Source organism: Rhodamnia argentea, chromosome 8 (genome assembly GCF_020921035.1).
Source record: "Rhodamnia argentea isolate NSW1041297 chromosome 8, ASM2092103v1, whole genome shotgun sequence".
In the NCBI taxonomy this organism is placed as follows: Eukaryota; Viridiplantae; Streptophyta; class Magnoliopsida; order Myrtales; family Myrtaceae; genus Rhodamnia; species Rhodamnia argentea.
In genome coordinates, this window is record NC_063157.1 from 3484830 (window position 1) to 3496396 (window position 11567).

Sequence of the window (11567 nt, forward strand, 5' to 3'; positions counted from 1 at the left end):
GTCATGCCCCCTTTTATACATTCGATGTATCTTATATAGTTCATACTTCTTATTTAGAGTTGGTAAATTAAATATGATGAACAATCATACATAAATCAAGCAATGTATGAGTGTTTTCGAGCATACAAAATACAGCAACTTTTATCTTCGCGAACGGAATTCGCAAGCACGTAAAAAAATTCTTAGGGGCATGCAGATGAATTGCAAAATTGTATTGTCTACTTCGAGACATGAGATTGTCAAAGGCTTCAAAAATTTCTCATTTCATTAATTTTAGGGAGAAGGGATACTTTCCTATCTGGAAAGGCAGTGACCCCCGTAAAAATCAAAAGGGAAAGCGTCAATGTACGTTCTCATGTTCTAAACGAGTTGAAACGATACCGCTTTACCCTTGTACGAATTTCTTGTGAACTTTGAATTGAAAAGATCAACTCATCTGGATCGGATTGTATGTCCGGGATGTTATCTCTCCGGTTTTGTAACCATCCGGGCTGAGCTTCAATCAGCATTGAACTGCGAAGCAAAAAGGTTTTTATTAATCTTTGCACATTGATGCCAAATCCCGGGATCGAACTTGGGACGCCTCGGACCACTATCATTCCCCCAACCACTAGGCTGTGGTGTTGTTGGTGTCCATTGATGGTTCACTTTTTGTTATATTATTCTCAAAGCAGTTGGCAATCCCCCGTCGAGAATAAAGTAAGCTTAATTTAGAGTTTGAAACGACTGAGAGTCAATTGAAACGATACGGAGTTACCCATCTTTGAGCTCGCTTGGTCTTTTACTCGTATTCTTCCAAGTAAGGCTATTCGGAATCTCTCTTTACGGGCGTTCAGGGGCGTCGTCCACAAATTGATTTGCTACCGGGCTAGCTTAACAGGGAACTTACGCATTTGATAAGAGAGGAGGAAATTTGCTCGTTAACTCTAGATAAATTCTAAACACCTAAAAAGAGAAAAAAAATATCCCACGCAGGGGAACTATACATGGAATTAAAGGTGTATTTATGCGAGATTGGTTCCACCTCTTTTGCTGGCTATTCCAACGATCGGCTGATTTTATCTTGGATCATACACCAATGATCGTTGTTTGAGGATCCATAATCACTTGCTTCGGATTACAACTCTGGAGGTCCTTCGGTTCCGAGCTGGCTAATCAAGGTGGTAAGCTCATCATTAAAGTAATCTTCTGATTTTTCGAGCAATTGATGCTCGAATTGGGTATTGTTACTTGCTAATATTGGCGACAAATTTCCCACTTTATTTTCGCCATAGGCGATCTGACTCCTTGAGCTTGAACTTTCGCCGTTGCCCACCATTATCTTAGCCACCATAAGAGAAGCGGTTGATATTTCGGGAACCGGCAAAGGACTTTTCGGTGATGCATGGATGGTGTGTACTATCTCAAAAGCATGGTAGGAATCTTCTTCATCATGAGCCAGCTCGATGTAAGGGATGGCCGTTTCATTGAAATCTGGTGATCTTCTTCTCCATGGACGATCACCAACTTCCGTCCGACCACGAACTTAATTTTCTGATGAAGGCTTAATGGGATAGCTTCAACGTTATGAATCCAAGGTCGGCCTAGGAGAAGGTTAAAGACCGAAGGAATATCCAGTACCTAGAAGAGAATGTCAAACAAAGAAGGCCCGATCTGAATCTCCAAGTTGATCTGCCCCAGCACATCCTTCTTTACGCCATCAAATGAGCGGATGGAAGTCTTGGCCGTCTGCAACCTAGCTAGGTCGATTCCAAGACGATTCAATGTGGCTAATGGGCAAATATTCAATGCCGACCCATTGTCGGTGAGTACCCGAGCTACGTGAGTTTGCTTGTGTTCGATCGTTATGTGCAAAGCTTTATTATGACCTCGCCCTTCGAGCGGAATTTCATCGTCGGTGAATGCGACTTGATCCTTTAGAAGGACCGTCCCTACAAAGTTCTCTAGTTTGTCCTGTTCAATATTCTCGGGTACGTGAATTTCACCGAGTACCTTCATTAAGGACTTCCGATGCTTCTTGGATGATTGCAGAAGTTCAAGTAGGGATACCCGAGCCGGTGACTTCCGCAATCGGTCGACAATGCTATACTCACTTGCCTTGATTACAGCCAAGAATTCCTTAGCATCTTTCTCGGTGACTTGCTTAGTAGGTTGGTCACCGCTATAAGCGCGTCCCGATCTTGTTAGCAGGGCAAGATCATAGGACCAAGAAACCGCCTTGTCATTAACGTACGAAAAAGGCTGGGACGAGGCAATGATTATTCCAAGTTCATCGTCCGTTGCATCTTCCAAGGCGGGCATGTCCGCTAACTCTGGGTCGTTATTGATCAAGTTAGTCACATTGGCATCTTCCACTTGAGATTCTTGAAAGGTCTCGGGTTGGGCCAAAGTTGCGAGCTCCCGATCCCGATCAATGATAATCCGGGATATAGTGGCCACTGTCTCGGTTTGACTTGCCCGGACTATGAATCCGTCCTTCGGGAGAGCGGAGACCTTTTTCTTCAATCGATCGAGTGATATCAGTTCACCGACCTCATAATATCCTACCCCGATCGGAGCGTTGAGAACATCAGCTACTTCAACCTTAATAGCACCAACCTGTTTGATTCCCGGCCCGAATACAACATTAACTTTACCGGAATGATCCGGCAAAGGATTATTCTGGACATTCGGCTGTTTGTTGCCTTGAAACGAGAATGCTTTAGAATCAAGGAGATCTTGAGTCCGATGCTTGAGTGCGAAACAGCCATCGGTGTCATGTCCAAGCTCCCTGCAGTGGTAATCACATTTCTTCGATGGATCATATCTCGGCGAGCTTGTGTTATTGGGTCGTAGAGGCTCGGAAGTCAGTAAACCTCTCTTACGTAGAACCGCGAGCACCTGCGACGGGGTTCCCGGTAGAGGAGTAAACTGCCGAGGGGACCGTTGATTCCTTCTTTGTCGTTGCGCGCCGAAATTAGCCTACTGCCGATTAGGAATCAGTACGGCTGGCGTCCGGGTCGTGGGTTTTTGGCCGTAGGTCATGTTGACCTATGAGGCCGGCTCCTTGTCTTTCCTTACCGCAAACCTCTTAGTCATCATGGCGACATCACCGTATCAACCTTTCTTCATGCCATTCTCGATTTCTTCAGCCATCGCGATGAGATGGCTGAATGACGTGGCGATGGATCCCAAAATTTGAGTTCTCATAACTGGTGGCGGGGTGGAAATAAACAATTTCATGAGTTCCCTTTCGGGAGGGACTGGTTTCGGTTGAGATGCCACGTTCCTCCACCTGGTAGCATACTGTTTGATTGTTTCTCCCTTCTTCATCTCAAGCTGCTCAAGGTCTTCTCTGGTGGTGAGCATGTCCAAGTTAAAGCTAAAATTTTTGATGCAGCTTTTTCCAATCATCCATCCGGTAGATCTCGTAGTCCGTATACTATCTCATGGCAGCTTCTTTTAAACTAGCCTGGAAAGTCTGAACCATTAGGAGGCCATTGGTCGCATGCTTATTCATTCTTGCCTGGTATATCCGGACGTGCTAAACCGGGTTGGAAGTCCCATTATACTTCTCGAAGTCGGGCATCTTGAACTTCTCCGGCACCGTGACCTTTGAAAAGACAGACAGGTCAATCTGGGGTATGTTGTGAGTCCCCTCGACCTCTCGGATCCTCTGTTCCATTTGGGCCAACAGCTTGGCCGTATCACCATTCAATCCGGGGGCCACGGGGCTGGCTTGAGGGATTGGGACTACGGGCGGCATGCTCGAGCTCACGCCCGTGAAGATCACATCTTCTAGCGGCATTGTCTGATGGGGAGCAGTTTCCGGGGCTTTACCGGAGTTGTCCGCAGGAGGAATTAGAGTAGGAATGGTTAGCGGCGGGCTGGAGGTGGATGATTGAAGTTTGTCGGTGAAGGCGGCCATCATTTCCTCCATCTTTCGGGACATCATTCCTTCAAAGCGCTCGGTCAATGAGCCAAGTTTCTCGTCCGGGGCAGCACCGACGGTGGCGTTGATGTCGGCCATCCTCTTCGCAATCGATCGAGTAATATGTGGAGGATCCGTGATAAATTACCTGTACGCAGTAACAAACCCAAAATGAGTATAGGGAGCAAGAATAGCGAGCTGGCCCATGATGCCCCTCTAGACTCAAACGAACAAAGTAGATACGACCAAAGGATTGAAACAGGCAATTTTCAGTTTGTCCGCTTTTACGAAAAAATTCATATTAATTCGCACGTTGATCAAAACATGTCCAAATTTTACAAGCTTGTAGTTGAGAAGATAATGAACAACTTTAATGTTGGCCAATCGGACTAGAAATGAACGGATCAAATTAGTTTAATGTGTCTTTCCAAAAAAATCACGTTCAGAAAACTGTTATAACCGCATGTTGTTGAAAAAATGAAGGGCCATCTTAAATTATGAATTTAATTCTGAAATTTTGCAAGATATTAGTTGAAACATAGGTCTACAACTTTCATGTTTGGCACTTACTCAAAGCTCGATTGTAGAATTTAGTAAAAATCGCACAACAGGAATAAGCCAAATCAGAATTGAGGAAAACTGATGAAATTGTAAAAGCTATGAAAGCAAAGTGCGAAATTGGAAATAAGACAATGAGACTTCTAAACAACCAACCTAAACCATGGACCGGCCCAAAATAAAAATGAGATAACAGGGTACAAGAGACAAGAAATTACCGCTCATGGGAAGAAAATGTCAATCACAAAGACATGCGCATGAATTGTGAGTTTAAATCTTATTCTATCTATCCAAAAGGCTTTTGCAAAGTGAAATGATGAACGAAATGACATGTCGCAACCTCGCGCGCAATCATCATGACTAGTCGCAACCTCATGTACAATAGTCATGACTAGTCGGGTCCAATCACTTCGGCTTAGTTCGGTCAACAAGGGCAATTCTCATGCATCGTAGCCTCACGTGCATGAGAACGACCATTAAGCCATTTTTTTGGAAAAATTTTCGGGATCTAGATGGGATAACCTTTAGCGAAACCTTACCGCCAAGGTTAAAGAACCATCTAAATACCATCTTAAAACTATTAGTGACCCGTGTCCGGTCACAGGTTGTGTGCAGTGTAGTGGAAATACGATAAATCATGCACAACAATTAAAGGCAAACACCGCTTCAATGATTCAAAAGTTAAATCACAATTTCAATTCACCAAGCTCGCAAAACAAAGGGTTAGCCGATCACTCCTCCCCTTATAACTCCCAATCTGCAAAAACATTTAACACCTAAGAATGAGAATTCAACCAAAGTTTGCCAAATCAAGTGATTTCTTTTTCATGAAATTATCCGGCCTAAGTCCTTTTTACGTCCCCGGTGGAGTCGCCAAGTTGTCGCGACCTAAAAAAAAGCAAGTTTCCAATTTTAGGTTAATGGATTATGGGATTAATTAATTAGATTAATTAACCTAGTTCGAGCTCTCCCAAGCTCTACCAAATCGCAACTTATGGTTCATGTGATTATCTTGCAAAAGATTTTTCATTTTTGGAGCCGCCACTAATCATTTTTGGTAGGTTGATTAGAAACCTAAATAAAATAGCGAGAGAACTATTTTATTTCTGCAAACCAGAGATTAAGAGTCCGGCAACTTGGTTACGCTAGATTACTCTAACGCCCTTTCGGTACCATTTTCACGAAGAAATGTCCGATTTGGCAATTTTGATGGATTCTACTTGAGGTTCAAAGGTGTGGTTTTTTTTGGGTTTTTCTTCTTATGATTTTTTTTTAGTTTTTGTTTATTTTCAAAATAAAGAAATTACATGAGATTGAGATGAAATAGGTTTAAGATTACTCCCCATTTTGAACTATCGCACCAAACTTTTGCTCCGGGCTTGTCTTGACCATTGAACCGGTTCGGTGACTTGTTAGACCAAGAAGTTTCGTGGTCCTATCTCTCCTTTATGCTTCTTTCTCATCTTGCTATAATTCCATGAGGCTCTGCAAATTAAGAAAAGAATAAACTGAGTGCGATTAATTTGAACCAAGCTAGAGAAAGTAAGAGGACTTAGCTTTAGTGGAGAAAATTGCTTTGGCAAATTAATCATCAAGACCGATGCAATCTAGATGTTGATCTTCTCTCCATTTTTGCTTTTCTTCTATTTTTGTACCATTGATGTCTCATCGTTGATATGCAGCTGTTATTTAACATAAAACGTAGAGAAATCAGTGTAGAAAATCTAGACTAATTTGTATCCGAACTTAGAGGAAATTAGGAAATCACTTAGCTTTCTTTTGTTGCGACTATCTTGAATGATGGGGATGAACTTGTGACTTGTGTTGGTTGGTGCAAAAATTGGCGATGGTAGCACCGGGCTTCAAAACTCTCATACTCTCAAACTCTCTTCAAATTTTCTCTCTAAAACCCATCTCAAGAGCTCTCTAAATTCTCTATCACCAAATTTCTCCTCCTCAATTCTCAAGAACTCTCCCTCTTTTATAGCCAAATTTCTCCATCCTCTTTTCATCATCTTCCATTCTCCATCTTCTCTTCTTCATCTTCTTTTCACCATCTTCCTTTCTCTATCCTCTCTTCTATATCTCTTCTTCATCATCTTCCCTTCATCATCTTCCCTTCTTCATCTTCTCTTCATCATCTTCTCTTCATCACCTTCCATTCATTATCTTCCCTTCTTCATCTTCTCTTCATCACCTTCCCTTCATCATCTTCCCTTCTTTATCTTCCCTTCTTCATCTTCTCTTCATCACCTTCCCTTCATCATCTTCCCTTCTCCATATCCTCTTCTCTTGGTATTTGCAATACAGTCCCTAAGGTTCTAAGTATTTGCAATACAGTCCTTGAGAAAATATTTCTTTCAAGTCCAAATATTCTTGCTACATTTTTCACCCCATGTCAAGTCCAGATGCCCGTTAAATTAAGCTCAAATGTTCTGCTTGTCCAATTATATGCCAATGCAATGTATGCTAACAAATAAATATGTGAGATAAATTTTGTTTAGAACTAAAATTAGTTCTAATTTTTATGCAAAGATTAGTCAAAATTTAGGTGTCAACAACGCCGTCCTCGTGGCGGTGAGGGCACCTCGACGGCACCTTGTGCCTTCGTCGGTGCATCTGCAAGCTCCGGTCCCTCTGGAAGCCTTGGTTGTATTTCTCGCACACACAACGGTCTCACTCTAGAAGTGCTCTCAAGGATAGTGGCACCGCCTCTACGATCAAGGCACCCTCATGGCCGTGAGGGTCACCGTGTAGACCTCGCCGGCTTGAAACAAAGAAAAAAAAAAGAAAACTGAAAAGAAAATCGGGAAAAGGAAAAAAAAAAAAAAAAATAAAATGAAGAAAATGTCCTTGATCGGGCTCTTCTTTGAAACAAAGAAAACACTTCAGACCTTTATTTGAAATAAAATTCGCTTCTGGCTCTTATTTGGAAAATAAAAGCACATCCTGCTCTTATTTGAAAATTTTCCTAAATCTACAACTTCAAAAACAATAATCTGACATGTTATATTTCATTTCTTTGCCAACAACAAGCAAGACAAAGTAAAGAATTTTTTTTCTTAATTTAAACTTAAAAAAATTAGAGAAAATTCATGTAAGATTATATGTCTATATACTACGATTATTAAAAATTTTAAGCATTTTACACCAAATTAAGGTTATTAGAAGTTGGATCACAAGATTTAAAATTTAAACAAAAAAAAAAAAGATTGGTTAGCATTCACTTTTAATTTGTACTTGAAGCATCTTCCCTTGCTACCCTGTGAGATCCCATTCTTACCTATGCTTATTTCGGTGGACTATAGAAAATTATTTTTGCTTCACCGAGGATGTTGAAGAAGTTCTTTTTTTTTTTTTTTTTTTTTGTTGAAGAAGTTCTTCATCCTCGTTTATTCAATTATTCATTTATACATAAATTAGGTCGATGGAGTCTTCAGAGATTTCATTAACCAGAAAAATACCTTCTTTTTTCAGTCTTTTGAACATCAATTACAAAGTCCCTAGTACCTCCTAGTTAGTCAATATAACATTTTTCTCGTTGGCCATCTTTTTCGTTTCAGGGATGTCTCTTTTCATCAACTATCCGGTAATCTGCCTCAAAGTATTCTTTCCCTCTCAAGCATGACAACCATGTAAGTGCTGGCCACTGTTTTACCTTTAAAACTTGGTATATCATCTTGATGCTTTCCTTACCATCCTTGTTTATCGGTGTAAAAACACTTGCAAAACAATTAGTTTATTGGGGATATAAGGGCCCGCACGATAGTCATTCTATTTTTCTGTTTCTATTCCAATTGTGTTTCTGAAATAGGTTTGGAATAAAAATTCATTTAGTAATGCAATTCTATTTTTCTGTTTCTAGAATACATTTTTGTTCTAGAAATAGATTTGAAAGAGAAATGACAAGTTAAAAATTGTAACTTCTAAAGATTGTAACTTCTCTGCTCAAACGGAAATGAGAAATAACCTACCAAAATCCTTTGTTTTTTCTCAAATCCTAGCCATACTTTCTCTGTCGCCTTTCCTTTGTCGGTCGCTACCCAACGCTGCCAACCACCGCCCCTCACCCTCCACCGGCCGCCCCCGCCCACGGCCGACCCTCGCCACCAATTGTTACCTACCAAAGTAACTATCGCCGGCCGCCGCCGCAACCACCACCGTTGGATGTGGCTGCCCATCGCCGACCTCCACTACCCCCCCTTGCCACCGACCACTATCCTCCATCGCCCACCGCCAACCACCGCCCACCGTCGCCACCTCCCGTAACCAAGCGGCACCAACCCCTCCCGCCACTGCTACCCACTGCTGGCTATCGCCAACCACCACCATCGACCATCGCTCCTCTCCTCCGGTCGCCGAACCACCACTAACCATTGCGGACCTTCGTTGCCCATCACCGTCATCGCCGAAATAAAAAATAAAAAAATAATTTTTTTATTTTTAAATAATAAATAATATTTTCTAATAGTAAAAATTATTTTGTCAAAGAAATTTAAAAAAAATTAAAAATAAAGTGGAATTTTTTCGTAAAAGATTTTGTGTTAATAATTTTTCAGAAGTATAAAATTTCAACCGTTATCAAGCGAAATTTTATTCCAAAAATAAAAAATTTCATGTCGTTATTAAACGTGTTTTTTCCCAAAAAACTCATCCGGAAACTAGAAATAGAAAAATCTATTTCTAGCCAGAAATTGATTCCATAAATAAAATGGTTATCATGCGCGCTCTAAGTGTCCTTGCAATGTTCCACCGGAAAATTTGTGAGTAATAGTATCACATTTGCAAGTTAACCATGCCTCGATTCTAGCTCCTCAAGGCCTATTTGGTAATGTTTCTGTTCATCCGATTCTGTTCCCCGGAACAAAAAATAATCAGAAAATATTTGGTAATACAAATGATTCTAATTCTAATTCCACTCGTAGGAACACTTTTTGACCAAGAATAAGAATAAAGGGATATGTTTACTAAAAGTCCTAAAACTTGTCGTGAAAGTGCAATTGAGCCCTAAAAGATGCAAAAGATGCAATTGGGTCCTAAAACTTATCAAATTGATTCAATCAAGTCATTTCGTTAACATCATCAACTTATCTAATAGAAAATACCGACGTGTCATTTTAAAATTAATTTCTCTCTCCTACGTGGCGTTTTCGATTATTTTCCTTTTCAAATCTTATTTTAATAATTAAAAAATCAAGAAAAGGCTAAAAATTAATTTTAAGAAGCAAAAAAATGTAAAAAAAAGGAAGAGCAGCTGGGCGGGGCTCGCTACCGCCCAATTGCCGGAGGAGCCGACAGAGGTCGCCGGCCTTGGCCGAGGGTGGCCGGTGGTCGCCAACCACCCGGCTTGCCCGGATATGGCCTCTGGGTGCCTTTTTGTACATCTCTTTCCTTGGCGACTTGACAAGTTTCTCACCGCACATGAACCCGGATCTAGGTTTCGCAACCCGGAAACCATCTTGCAGCGAAATGTCCAACCCTTTTGTAACTAAACAAGAACATTAAATCCAACCAAAAAAAAAATTAAAAAAATAAGGCCATTAAGAACCTTGAACAGGCACGAGCAGTACGAGCGCGTGTTCAGCCACTTCGACGGCGACAAAGACGACAAGATCTTCCCGGCCGAGCTGCGGCAACAAGTAGCCGCCATCGGCGGCGGCGACATCTCGCTGGTGCGGGCGGCGGTCGACGACGGTGATGGCCAGCTGCGGTTCAAGGACTTAGTGGCGCTCATCAAGGGTGGCCGGGCGGAGGAGAAGGCCGCGGACCCGAGGAAGCGTTCAAGATGTACGAGATAGATGGCAGTGGGTGCACCCACCCCCAAAAGCCTGAAGGAGATGCTAAGTCGGCTCGGCAAGTCCCGAAGTCTCGATGAGCGTAAGGCAATGATCGCCAAGTTCAATCTCCATGGGGATAGCGTCATCAATTTTGACGAGTTTAGGGTAATGATGTTATGACTTGGCCTTGGAAATTTAGTAACAGATGAGACAATGGAACCGAATTGGGTGCTCTTTTTGCACATCTCATTTGAAGTTTCTTGCTGCATATGAACCTAGATATAGGCAAGGCTTGCCGACCCTCGCCTTGGGCCGGTGAGGTCTTGCCTGGGGTTGGCGAAGGTTGGTCCTCGGCTAGGGCCAGTAACCTCCGTCGCTCTTCTACCAATAAGTGGCGAAGGCATATCCTCACCGGCAAGGCCCTATTGCCCGATAGTTCTTCCTCTTTTTCTTTTTTAGTTTTTTTCTTTTTAAAATTAGTTTTTAGCCTTTTCTTGGTTTTTGATTATTTAGACAAAATTTTAAAATAAAATAATTTAAAAAAATGCCACATAAGAGAGAGAAATTAATTATAAAATGCTACGTCAGTGTTTTACGTGAGACAAATTGATAGTATTAACGGAAGAACTCGATTATACTAATTTGACAAATTTTAGGACTTAACTGCACATTTTACAAATTTTAAGACTCAATTGCATTTTTGCAACAAGTTTTAGGGCTTCTAGTGCACATATAAAAAAAAAACAAAAAAAGAACAACTTTGAGAATAAAAAACGCAATGATAGTCTTCTCTCACTTTTGTCGGGTGCCCGTGAGGCATGTGTAAGGTCAACCTAACCCGGTCCGAATAATTTTTTAATAAAAATTTCGGAAATTAATAAAAAAAAATCATAAAATGATTAAAAATCCAAAAATGGAAAATTCATAAAAATTATAAAAAAATTGAGAAAAATCAGAAAAAATTCCAAAAAAATCTCAAAATTTTGTTGATGAGTCATTTCAATTGGCCAATCCTATTTTTGGTGATTTTTCCTTTCAATTTCTCCCAAATAACGATTTTGCCCCCACATGGACAAATCATTCCAAAAAATCCAGAAAATTCCAAAAAAAATCTCAAAAAATAAGAAATGGGTCCATTCTACTAGCTAATCCTGTTTTTGGCGATTTTGCCCTCCGATTTTTTGTAAACCATGCCTGATTTGTTGCCCGAGCATCATGCTACATTAGTGACGATCCGCATGTATCTAAGGGTAAAACTAAGTCACCTTTGTGGTAGAGATGGGTTTTATTTATTTTGAGCAATAAAAGATAATCGTAGTCAC

At 41.0% G+C, this 11567-nt stretch overlaps 1 pseudogene; it reads left to right on the forward strand.

Annotated features, from left to right (window-relative positions):
- Window positions 1–9825: 9825 nt before the first annotated feature.
- On the forward strand, window positions 9826–10425 carry LOC115744718 (annotated as a pseudogene).
- The last annotated feature ends 1142 nt before the right edge of the window (window positions 10426–11567 follow it).